Here is a 14,805-nt window from a genome sequence, read left to right on the forward strand (position 1 = left end):
AAGGGCTCGTATCAAAATTCTGATGTATTTTGTTCTAATATTAGTTTTTATATTTTTAAATATAGTTTTCATCTGAACGAAATCCCGGTCTGCAATATATTCTGAATATATACAAAAGAAATAAATTAAAGATAACATGTGTGTCTATCATGTCTATTGTTATCATCGGGAAACCCGTCACCGTATTGAAACATGAACATGTTGAAACATAACAGTCTTTCGTATTCTAGTTTCTTAACTCTTTTTCCCCTATCAGTTGTATTTGCATAGGCAAAAAGGGGGGATTCTACATGTACAGTGTAGTATAAATTATCTACTAAAGAGAAAGGAGAAGGACGGATATAATTGAAATTATTCGAAGTGTGTCTTTAGCATGTTTAGGTTTATCCATTTGTAAATTAACATTCATGCAAAATCTACACTTTAGTAGGGGAAGATATATCCTATGACATTTCATATAGTACCTACATAGTGGATTGCACAACTTATTCATTACGCGGCAGCCAATGAGGATTTAAACGACGCAGACATCGCTTATATAAGAAAAATTAACTACATCATTCATTCATTGTTTCGGTATCATTTATTTATCTGTTCCACATTTGAAAACAGACATGCCCCGTATTGTCGTATTGTCGTATTGTCGTATCTACAATCTTGTTATCTTCTTCTCGAATGTTGTTTCCCTATTTAGACTTATAATCGGGTCTGTACTTACATAATCATCACGACGGGAGTCAGCTGACGAACACGATATGTTTTACCTTCAGGATCACATGAGATAACCTTCGGTTTTTTAGTGTGTTATGTTGGTCAGTCTGTAGCTTTCTATGCTGCGTTTTGCAAATTGTTTGTCTTCTGATCGCTTTTCGCTTTTTGCCATAGCATTTTCAGTTCGTTTTCGACTTATGAGTTTGACTATCGTTTTGACCGCTTTCGCCTATCTCTTATACTTCCATCAATTAACATTGCAAGCTTCGTCTTCGTCTGAAAATTTACTTTCGTATTCGGATAGAAGCATATTAAAAACCAAATCACTGCCTTTTTTTCGATGGAATATACAGCAATCATATTCATATCCTACGGGAACAGAATAAGACTCTTGTGGAACAACTTTTGATATCACTTCTCTGAATCATTCAAACTGCTTTTGTCGTCCATTGTCAAAATTCATTATCGCTGTGTCAGATTGCAATATTTCCGCAATTATTAATGCAGCTTTCTTTAGCAATGTATTCTTCTGACGTTTCAGTCTCGTTGAAATCTTGTTCTTGAATTATTTCCAAAACTTGTGAAACAAGTGGAAAATATCAATGAATTCAAAAAATATTATAATCAAACTTAACTCTGTTAAAAAATTGTGTCTTTACAATAAGTAGTTTTTGAGTAATAAAATTTTCAATTTTTATTACGAATCAAGTCAGTCTCATTATGGGCCAAAATGTTGAGAAAATGAGTATGGGGTACAAGAAAGGATTTTACCAGAAACATGTACATCCCATATCAGTTTTTTTTTCTTTTCAAATTTCTTAGATATGTATTGTTTCAATCATTTATAACAAAGAAGTTGAAATAATATGCTTTTTTTTTCCAAAAAAAGAGAAAAATCAAAAATTTACAAAATTGACAGCATGGTAAATTTGACACGAAAAAGCAACAAACTTTTATAAAACTTTCTTATATTAACACCTACCTATAGTTTTTTTTAAGTCAAATTTATTCAGATTGGTCCACTTCATCTTTATTGAAAGTATGAAAAAAAGTTTAATTGTGAAACTGATTTTTTTTTCATGATAATAGCCCAACAATGGGTAAAAATTGATGAAACATGGGAAAATCATCAGAATTGGGTATTTTCAAATGGCCGTATCAAAAAAACAAGTGTACCACCATATGATTTTTTCTTCACCAATATTTTTTACAGTCATATAAACCCAAAAATTAGGTTGAGAAAAAAAGTTTAATTCTAGAAATTTTTAGCTCTTCAGAGGTGTACATCCTTCATGTCCTTAAACAACTTTTGATCGAAACAACCTCGTTCATAAGTAAACATTTATCGAAGTAGTCGCTCCTGATCATGTATTCATACACTTCTTCCGTATTTGTTGATTCTTTCTAATGTAAACGATTTATAAATAATATATTTGAGAATTAGGTTAAGGCTTTTAGTTTCCATTTATCTTTTTCAAGCCAAATCGTTTCAGCAGGTATAAATATGTTGTTTTAAAGTTATTTGCCTAAACATATTAGCACAGGGAGAATACTTGTGACATCCATCCAGCGACTGCAACAACTTCATCTAGGTCGTATAAACGCTACACCAGTCTACTTACAATATAATATTTATAAGACCTGATACGCCGTGCTGCAAATAATCTAGGAGTAGTGAAGAAACATTTTTATGCTGTAACTACTTAGTACATGGTCGCCTTATAATTGGGTAATGATAATTACACTATCGTTTGACATCATCTTGATAATATTGATATTGTCATAACGGATAGCAATTTACCATAATTGACACTTGAGTTGAGACTGGTTTTTTATAGTTCTTAACACTCACAATTGTAATCGTCTAGTTCCTTGCTCGTATTTAGTCGTATTAACAATGCTGACCTCCGTGCTCGAACTGACCTGTTGTTTCCGTATTTTTCCGGCAATTAATTATTTCAACTATCTCCAATGTGTACAAATATATGTGAAATTTATATAATATATGCCAATAAAATGATTGACTGCATCAAATTTGTCTACTTCAGAGATCAACAGATTTATCACAACACCGATTCTTCTCATGCAGCGTTACCCAGAAAAAAGCATCATGTACAGGAATATCCCTCACTAAAAAATCTAGATATGCATACTATAAATAGTTTCAATTATTATAAGAATAAAGTAGGAGTGAACCTATCTGATTTCAAACTAATTTGATCCGTCCCGTACCTGTACCATGTCGGAACCTTAGCGGTTGTCTTTACTGAACGACATTCCTACACGTTTTAGTCCAATGTTTATCTTTTGATCAGGTATTATGACAACAACAACATAAACATTAATATGTAAAAATAATTCAGTTATTGGTATGTTAATTTGAAAAAAATCAATCTTGCATCTATTCCCTTTACATAATGTGCTTTGTGTATTGTCTGTCAGACGAACCGTACTGACGGTTGAGTTAAATTGTGCTACCAATTACAATTATTATTATTATCTAAATATATGTAGATATATTAATTACTTTTGGAGTGTCAAAAATTCGTTGGAAGTATTTGATAAATTGCATGCTTATATTGGTGATTTTGAATCTGTTCCAAGTTTTGATTTTCTACCCTATATACCACTTTGCCTCATATTATTATTAAGAAAAAATTCACACACCTAATTAAATTGGCATTTAAAAAGTCAGAAATCGAATATATACATGTATGTTCAAACTCTTTTACGTCATTTTTTTTAGTAACAACAAACAAAAGAACTATGTCAATTGGACATGCTTTGATACTATAACTGCCCTTGTGCCCTTGAATTTTTACTAGATAACATTTTTGTTCGCTTTGGAGATTCCGTATATCGTCAGGTTATCAGAATTTCAATGGGGATTAACTGTGCACCACTTATTGTGGACTTGTTTCTGTATTGTTATGACTTACAATTTATGACTAAAATCAGCAAAGACCCATCAAAACAACATCTGATACAACAATTTAATAATACTTTTAGATATTTGAATAATATATAGGCTCTCAATAATGACAACTTCAGAATGTACACTAAAGAGATTTATCCTGTTGAGCTAACTTTAAAAAAGCTATTACTAACAAATAACACTGCCCTTTCCTGGATCTTGATATCTATATCAATAACGGGAAGCTTAATACCACAATTTATGATAAACGAGATGATTTTTCATTTCTTGTTGTTAATTATTCATTTTTAGATGGTGACGTTCCCTTGTCACCATCTTCATATGGTGTTTATATATCTCAACTTGTACGATTCGCTCGTGTATGTAACAACGTATTAGATTTTAGCAAAAGAAATCTATGTATTACTGAAAAATTATTACACCAGGGTTTTCGATATCACAAACTAGTGAAAACATTTACTTAATTTTATTATCGGTACAAGGACATCATTCGTAAATATAAATCAACATGCAGACATCTTATACGTTCAGGTATTTCACATCCAATCTTTTATAGTAACATTCTTTGCAAAGCACAAAAATGTCGGCATTCACCTCAAAACCTAACAAAACCTTTAAAAAGACTTACTAGGAAGGGATATAGTTACGATACTGTTGTCAGGTCATTAAAGATGGCATATTTCGGCTTTAATATTGATGTACGTATAGGGTATTTGCATCGGAAATAAACTCATTTATTCTAAGACCAGTTGTTGGCATGATACGGGTTATGTTATTCTCATATATTTTATGATGGTATGATACTAAACCCCTAGCGGGAGGGATTGTGCTTGATATTCATATGATGAAGACATAATCTTTCAATCAGTTTAATTGAGGTCTGCAGCTGGCATGTCAGTAACTGCTGGTAGTCCTTTGTTAATTTATGCATCATTTTCATTTTGTTTAGTTTCTTTTATTACCTATTCTGACATCAGACTCGGACTTCTTTTAAACTGAGTTTTACTGTGCGTATTGCTGTGTGTATGTTTTTCTACACTGGCTATAGGTATAGGGGGAGGGTTGAGATCTCAAAAAACATGTTCAACCCCGCCGCATTTTTGCGCCTGTCCCAAGTTAGGAGCCTCTGGCATTTGTTAGTCTTGTATGATTTTTAATTTTAGTTTCTTTTATATATTTCGGAGTTTAGTATGACGTCCATTATCACTGAACTAGTACATATTTTTGTTTAGGGGCCAGCTGAAGCACACCTCCGGGTGCGGGATTTTCTCACTGCGTTGAAGACCCATTGGTGGCCTTCGCTGTTTTCTGCTCTTTGGTCGGGTTGTTGTCTCTTTGACGCATTCCCCATTTCCATTCTCAATTTTATTTATAGGAGACTGTTATTGTAATATTTATTTATGTTAATGCCATTATATTTATTATTTTGACAGAAGAATAAAACACGCTTTGTTGATTCCTAGAAAAATAAAAATTATATTGATAGATTTTCTTCTTTTTTTAAACAAGGAAGTCGATGCAATTTACGAGCTATAAATGTGATATTTTATATATGATAAAAAGTGGTTTGATGCAGTAATCTACTATGATATCGATAAAATCAACACGCAATTTTTGCTTGATAGGTTATTTTGTATTCAACACCTATGCAACCTCCGCATCAGAGTGCTTAAAGTTAGAACTGACCATTTTTTGTCTGAACAAATAAATTACTTGAGATTTTGAATTTTACTCTATTAGATTGAAAGTTTCACGGCATTTTATTGGCATAAATAATTTGATTGTAATCAGTCTTAACATATTCTTTATATTCTTGAATTTTCTGAATATGACGCGACACATTTGTGATAAATAGATATAAGAAGATGTGGTATGAGTGCTAATGAGACAACTCTCCATCCAAATACATTTTTGTCTAAAATATTCTCGAAATAGGAAGACAAAAAACTGCAAAGAAATTTAAGGAAAACACACTACACAGAAAACTAAGGATAAGACACCATACCAAAACTAACGACCCAACACTACTGTTAAAAACAGAAGATATCACAACACTTAGAAAACCATTAACAAAACGCTGCATAGAAAACTAAAGAAAAAACACTAAATCGAAAACTAATACAAAAAATATGGTAGAAAACAAAACAGAGACCACCATATGCAAACCAGTTGACAACACACTACATACAAAACAACAAACAAAACAAAGCTAAGAAAACTAAACAGAAAACACTACTTAGAAATCTGATACCAAAACACTACAAAGAAAACGAACGGCAAAACACAGCTTAAAAAACTAAAGACAGAACACTACATAGAAAACTTATGAAAAGATCTACATACGAAACAAAAGTGATTACATAGTAAAAACGAGAGAAAAAAAAAAACCCTACAAAGAAAACTAGAGATAAGACTAGAGATAAGACACCACATAAAACTCTTTTAAAATTCGGTTACCACACCACATTATAATCATATTGCACATATTTTCAGCGATTTTGATATTTGCTGCATACTTAGGAAAATTAATTTGTATATTATACAGAATATAATTGAAAATTCTTTCAAGACTTCATACAAGTCATAAAGATTTGTACATTGTCAGAAGTATATATTGTACTTTCACTTCAACAACTTAGACCCGTTGCAATACTCCGCGTTGTATAAATATAAAAAAGTCATGTCTGTTCATGTGATAGATATATGAAGATATATTCCTAAATATATAGATCTGATCTATTAACAGATTGTACTACATTGCATTTCTTTTGCAATTAATAGATTTAGTTACCTCGATACCCGCACATATACGGTCAACCCATCCATCACATTCTCATTCCACACGTCTCAGTCCTTACAGCTGAAAGGACGTGCTGAATCAGCTCGTAATTATCCGTTAACTACACCATGTTACACTGTTCAGATGGTTCAACGACAAATTAGTTTATGAGGTTCCCGTACAGTAAACCCGCGTCAGCAACACTCTGAAACCCATTGTGGATGAGTGAGTGTCATATGCTGCTCAGACGTCCGAGGGCTATGTGTATCGTAGTTTTATTGCAATTTTTAGTCTTCTACTACTGAGTCAATGATTCATCTACCAGCAACACATCACCGAGGTTAGCAGGCTGCCCAGCTGATCAACCTGGCCCTGAAAGCAGCCGTTGTGGAGTAGTACTACAAAGAAACTTCAAAATAGTAAAAAAAAAACTAAGTCAACTCACTTCAACCAAGATAGCCGCCTACTAAAATGGCGACTTCCACCTGTTCCTGACCAACTGCAACAGAAAATATTTAAAAGCTCAACAATTGCCTCCGGAGTGCTGTATAGCAGGTCACGGTCGTTTAAAACTCCAATCATCATCATATGCGGTCCTCTTGATTGATTCGTATTACATATGTCCGAATAAGTTGTTCTTTATTTTTTAAGTGATTTGAATTTAAAAGTATTTATTGTTACCATAAATCATTCCATGTTATTCCTTGTTATTCCATTGAGCTTCCAAGTAGAGGTTCGTGCACAAACGAATGTCTTGTTCGGATTACACTGAAGATAATAATGCATGGGAAAACTTCAATATATTGATAGATCGCTGAAAAAAATAAATAATAAAAAAGTAAACTTATAACAGAAAAATGTGTTTTAATACATATAACCATGCAATAATTGACCGATTTCCAGAATGGCGAGTCTCCTTTTTCTTGAATAATTCCTAACATGAAATCCATTTAAATGTATTGCTTGAACTTAAAAGGGGTTGATTTACCGCAAATTAGCAGTGTAACAATAAAAAAAAAGATTGAAAAGTAAAGGTAATTTCAGCAGTGCAGGATTATCACATTCATGCTTATGTCCTAGCAGGATGAAAATGAGTATTGCGGCCTGCTAATAACTTGTCAAAAAACATTGCCGCAGACAGAGGTACATGATGCACGTTAACACACGAAAGTTTAATACAATTTTGTGAGAAATAAATAAACAAAGGGTACTATTAACAGGTGTATTGGTGTAAATAACTAATTTATCACCCCAAGTTTTTAGAGGGGTTCGTGTTGCTTAATCTTTAGTTTTTTATGTTGTGTCATGTGTACTGTGGTTTGCCTGTTTGTCTTTTTCTTTTTTAGCCATGGCGTTGTCAGTTTATTTTCGATCTTTGAGATTGAATGTCCCTCTGGTGTCTTTCGCCCCTCTTTTTAAACAGTGTTTCACTCATCAATTAGTCGTTTATAACTGAATCATTTTCTTTTTGATGTATAAATGTACAGGACATTTTAACCACTCAACACATGTAAGTGTATGACTTTATATATGTACATCAATACTATTAAATGAGAAGACCTCATTTTGTGTGTCGCTTCTCTTCCTTCCACAATAAATTAATCAGCATGCCTCTGTGTCCTAGAGGTACCATGCATAGTCGCATTTGTCATCCTCGCTTATGATTATTCCGTTTGGGTTATTTGGGGAGGAAAACGAAAATAAAGGCGTCCGGATATTGTTTCCGTCATTGGACGGACTTTCAAGTCATAGACAAGACTTCCGTTTAGGACTGTTTAAAATTACACACAATTTTTATAGGTACTTGGGGACAGGACAATTATTTTCGCGTTTTTCTGTATACTATGAACATACATATAATAGGGACATGTTATAAAATATATCAGTGACCGCCGTGGATTGTAAACTTGGAATTGATATTAAATAGCAAATACACCTTATTTATAGTATATGTATGTTTATAGTATACAGAAAAACGCGATAATAATTGAAATTAATAATAAACAAAAAATAACGGCTTTTGAAAAAAAAGAGGGAGGGCCAAAAAAAATTGTCCTGTTCCCAAGTACCTATGACTTTTTATACGTTTCCTGAAATTCTCCAGTCGTAAAATGTTTTACAAAATTTCATCCTACAACAGTTTACATACTTTCAACCACGTTCTAAATGACCGCGATTTCGCGGGTGTGTTCTAGTGTATATGAAATAAGGAGATATGGCGTGAATGGCAATTTGACCATTCATTATCCACCAGAGACCAACTGACATATATGTTAGCAACTATAAATCAATGAACGACCTTCAATGACGAGCAAAATATAGATTACATAGCAAGCTATACAAATCACAACATAACAAAATGTACAACAATTCAAACTAGAATATGCTATACATGCTAGTATATCTTTAAACGTACTAGAAAGTATATCTTACGGTACATATGTGTATGTCAATACTTCTGTGTAGCGGCTTGTGTATCTATTTGTTTACATTTGTCATGACAATACATATTCTAAATGAATGATTTTTATACATTGACTTTCCTGAATATTCAGAACTTTTAAATGCATCCTTTACATTGAGCAGATTATTGATGAATAGTCAAATTGTTAAATCTTTATTTTTTCTAACAAAAGTAACGGTTTTTAATCTGTATGATATTTTTTTTTTTATTTCTTAGCTTCATATTTATAAATTAATTAACATATTTAAAATATTATCACCTAACATAAAAACTGCCAACAATTACACAACTATGATCATAAATCACATTTTGAAATCGTTATTGTTCTGTAAACACAACTAAAGGTTTAAAGACTACAAAAACAATAATGTGTTTTTGTTTGTGTCCAGTAGGATATACACACAAGGTATATGTAGGTCAGTAGTAAACTGTGATTTATATACAGATTAAAGCCTTTCATAAGTTATTTTATTAGATTCAAATGATTCTCGGAATTTTGAATTGTGTGACCTGTGTACAGTCTGCCTGTTTTACATAATTAATCATTGTTGTGATAGAAATATGTTTCATAGGTATAGCAGTGACTGACTTTCCGTTTAACCTTATTGCAGAATCTGCAATTATGAGAACTTTTTCCTGCGTTTTTCATAACTTCTGAACGTGCACAATTATTTCTTGACTTTGGTGACATGACATGGACATGAGGAGAAATAAGAAATATTAAGATGGTGCAAATCAAAAAATGAATGCAACATGGACGTTGTGAACTTTACGTATGAAATGTGGTAACAATCATTCTGAATAATGTATCATAAATGTACAAATTTCTAAGAACGAGAAAAACTAAATTGTGCAGACATTTGCCTTTTGTAATTGCTGAAGTCCTTAATTATGTTGACTACTCCGTATATTAAATAGAGTTGCTTTTTGTATAGTATGTATAGATTTGTTGCTTTCTTTTTGACATGTATACCGACATCTCCTTTCATTATACATATATTTTTTCCGCTTGTTTTGAGGCAGTTATCAATGTCATATTAAGAGCTTGTCTCACAGAAAACCATGCAAAAGTGTCCAGGAGTGAATTTCGCAGAATCTCTTGAAATTTGGTACACACAACAATTAGGCCATGCAAATACCACTTGTAAAATTTTTTGCTTAAATTTTATCGGATAGCCGAAATTTTCAGCGCCATCTATTTTCACCCTTTTTTACGGAAAAATTGCAAATTCAAGGTTTGTTATACATTGTATTCCAACAAATAATCAGTTATAGCCATGATAAGTATCTTTTTTGACCAATTCAGGTGATAACGCATTATTAAGGAAATAGAAATACATAAGTAATAAATATATATTTGATTGTTTTTAGTAGGATCGCTTTATTTATTAAACTGGTGTTTGAGGAATTGGCTATTTTACCCAAATAAGGACCAAAAGAAATGCCTAAATATGAATGAATAAATCAAAATGAACTACTATGATAGCTTAACGAAATATAAAAAATCCACCTACGGCAAATATTTAAAAATATATTTAGTATATATCACTGTAAGGCTATTTTTTTATAGTATTTTTATAATTTTTTTCATGTAATAAAATCATTTTCTCAACACAAAGCCACAATTTAGGGTGCAATTTTTATCAAAATGAGTGATTTTATACTTCAACTGCTGTTTCTTTTTAATTTAAAGCAAAATCATAGTGAAAACGATAATCAAAGTACTAAAAGCACTCATGGAAAGCTCTATGTAACAAATGAAAAAACAGACAGTTTGATACAAAAGTCGAAATTCACCAATTTGAAACTACTAATAACATGTTTTGTCTTTAACCTGTTTTATTGAGTATATCTAGCACCTGCTTTTATATGTACTTTAATAATTATATCAAAATATATGTGAGGACATTTTGCACAAAAATGTGCCGGATCAGCATATTGGTGCAAATGTAATGTTGTTGGAAATTTAACATGCTACTCATGAACATTCATTTGTGTGTATTAAATTAGGCCAGTTGTTCAGTATTTTGGTCCAATAGTACCTGATATGGAGGCTGTGAAATTATAAAAACACAAATTCCAACATTAGTCAAAATAAAAAAAACTTGGTCAAGTCAGATTTGAAAAGGTGATGACAGAATAAATTGTAATAAATTTTTAGCAAAGATAAGCCATCATAATCATTTTTTTCAATAAGAATTACACAAAATTTTAGCATTCTTTGTTTGTTTTTAAACAATAAGACCCTGAATCCTTTACATTTCTTTTTAATTGCCCATTACATTACATTATGACATTCAAATCATTATAGAATTTATGGTTCTAAAAATCATTGATACCAGCTGACTTGATGTACTTTCAGTTTACAGCAAAAGTAGCCATATCATTGTCCCTGAACTATTTGATGAATTGTCTCTTCCATTCTGGCTTATAATTCTCATTGCAAATTCACAAAAACTAAAACAAATCTTATATTTACCATGAATAGCATAATTCTTATTTTGGGTAGGTTCTCACTATCGTCACTAATTCACTTTCATTTTCAGAAACTAACTGTTCGGTGGATGAGGTCTCTGATTTTTCTTACAGAAAGGATGCATTGATTTCTTTAGTTTGTTAAGTTTTTAATCAGTTTCCTTTTTATCAAAGTATCCAACTTAGGCAACTATTGTAGTTCGTGTAATTTGGAGCTTCATTCTGACTATTACATACAATAAGGAACTTTTCCAGTTCTACACAAGCTTCACATATACATGTATTTATAAGTAGTTTTTCACTTGCAGATTGAATCCTTATACTTTTCTATTACTGCAATGTAGCCTTTCCAACTCCATTTTCTGAATATCTGCTGACATTTTATTCAGTATCTTATGTAACTGCTAAGTATAATATATCGACCATATCCACACATGCAAATTTTCACTTTGAAGCCTGTATATTCAGTCTTGTCCTATTAAGGTAGATGGGGTGTCTAAATTATAATCCATAGAATTTTTTAATAATTTGCCAAAATGTAGTTTATATCATGCTTTTAAAAAAAATCAATAAAAAGAATGGGTCACGGGGCTTATTTTCACGCAACAGGTTGTGCAAAATTGACAGAATTTGTATAGATTATGCATGGAAAACCTAATTTTCAGCCATAAAACGAAAACTACACCATAGAATTTTGAGATAAAATATGAGAAGATAGCTCTAATATTATGCTTTCAGATAAGAACAAGAAAAAATTGGGTCACGGGACCCGTTTTCTTGCTACATAATAAAATAGGTAAATTCCTAACACATTCTATTGTAACGTTACTTTATCTGAATTATCTGCCCTTACATTTGAGTTGCCTCCCCTTTTGTGGCAAAGTTTGAAAAATTGAATCAAACAAAAGTATTCTGTTTTTTTTTTAATACAACCATAAATATGATAAAACATGTTATTTTCTATATTGAAATGAAAATTCCTACACATGAATTACCTACTACTCTCAAAATTTGCACATTTTATTAAAGATCTAGACCGATTGTTTTCTGGTATTTCAAAATCCAAGATGGAGGAAGACACCCTATCTACCTTAAACATGTACTTTAATTTCTATCCATTTGATCCATTTTGTACCATTTTTTTTCAAGTATAAAATAGTTTCTCCACAGCTTCTATCATGATTTATGCAGATCAGGACATGAACAGAAAAAGATGAGCATCATGCTAAACAGTAAGTAGCTTTGACTGCTGAATTTTCATTCATAGGTCGCTGTGTTTTCTTATACATATGGGTTATACTGCTCTAGCAATGAATAGTTTCGGAAGTATGAGCTCACTAAATAGCCTGGACGACCTGAAACATGAAAAAAATACACTGTTAGATTTACAAATATAACCCTTTTGAACAGAAACTAAATTATGACAGAAAGAAACAACATCTTAACAACTATTTTAATACAATCGCCAATAATGTTGGGTTGCTGTCCCATTGACATATAATCCACATCTCCTTTTACTCATGTGTGCAAAAAACTGATGTAATCATACGTGTACATGTATGTACTAACATGATAACTTTAAATTTGATTTCCAAGTCTTAACCTTAAAAATACATGTATTCCTTTAAAAGTTTTCCTGAGAACAATTTCTATTTTGCCTGCATGGTTAAGTCTGTAATGTAGACAGAATTGGTTTATTTAAATTTTAACTTACTTTTACACAATTTTTTATACATGTTTAAAATACTAATAATGAATTTTCATTCTGACAAGCATTATGAGAGTATAGCATCATGCATGATAATACATAGTCCCCTATCAGTTAAAATTTTATTATACTGGAACAAAATTCTATACTTGATCTATAACTTGGCATGGTGTATTGTAAGAAATATCAATTCAATATCTACAGCATGATAACAAAACTGATTATTTGAGTGAATCAGACCGGAACAAAATTTGTACTAGATCTGTAACAATTTACAATATATGGAAGCATGACCGAAAAAGAGTGGAAAACGAATTATCTCGGTGAATTTTCTAAGTCCAAGGACCGCAACTCTGCACAAAATCATCAGATTGCAACAAAAGTCTTACTTGATCTGATACTTGATCATGATGAAAATATATACCAAATGTCAAATCAATATTTTCTAGCACGAAGTAAAAAAGTGTGGAAAACTGATTTCCCGAACTGACGGATGGACAGACAGACAGACAGACAAAGTGCAAACCAAAAATCCAATATAACATGATAGAGAGAGTAATTAGTACAAATGTACCAAACAAGTTTTCATACCGTAAGTAAATGTCAGTCAAGGAGAAAAAAATATTAAGTTTTAAATAATGACGGATAATTTTTTTTAACCAAAAGTGTAAATTTTGACAATTGAAAATTAGGGATTAACAGCAGATCTTTATGAAAAAATAAGGATATGTGGTATGATTGCCAATGAGACAACTTTACACCAAAGTTCAAATGAAATGTATGTAAGCAATAATAGGCAACCATTTGGCCTTCAACAATGAGAAAAAAAACCAATACTCATACACTGATACAGAATAGTTGGTTATAAAAGTTCCCGGCATGAAAAATGTCAACTGAGAAAACTAACAGCATATTTTTATAACAAAACAATTTACGAAAAACAAATATGACAGACAAGAACCAATGAACCACTTTGACTGTTTCTGTTTAATTTATTCCCAATTTTCATACGCAGAAAATAAGGAACAATTTAGAGCTTGACATAGATGATACATGTACTTCAACTGTCATTGTAATCTGCATGTTGAAGCCTAGATAATACATACGAAGGATATATCACCAATGTCTCTGATTTGTGAAACTTTTGTCATTGGGTTGCTGACTTTTATAACCCCCACATACTTTCCTCTTATCTATTTTATCTATCTGATTTTAAACTACTTGAGCTCTTTTCACAACAAATCTTACAACATAATTAATCGAACAGTTATACTGAAATGTTAATGCCTTATATTGGGTTTTGGTATATATGTCATTTATGTTTGCAATGTGAGAGACAAATAAACAGCTGCGCCATGAGCGCCTGTTGTTTTAAAAAAAAATAAAGTTCAATTTCTTCTCAATATCATATATATCAATATATCAAAAACGTACAAAAAAACTAAAGGGAGGTTATTTAAATTAATAGATATAAAACGTTCACTAGAATTTCATGAAAACTACTAAATCATGTAAAACCATTTTGAAGTTATTGTCCGAAAACTGGAAAATCTCCCTTTTTTAACGAATAAAACCCCATAACTCAAAACGTAAAATCTAAACCTCAGTAAAAGCAAAAGGGAACTCATATCAATAAATATAAACAATTCCCCAAAGTTTCGTGCAAATTGATGAAAGTGTTGTTGAGTTATTGTCCTACATGTTGAGGAAGGACGGACAGACGGACGGACAGG

This window comes from Mytilus californianus, unplaced genomic scaffold (assembly GCF_021869535.1).
Source record: "Mytilus californianus isolate M0D057914Y unplaced genomic scaffold, xbMytCali1.0.p SCAF_9, whole genome shotgun sequence".
Classification (NCBI taxonomy): Eukaryota; Metazoa; Mollusca; class Bivalvia; order Mytilida; family Mytilidae; genus Mytilus; species Mytilus californianus.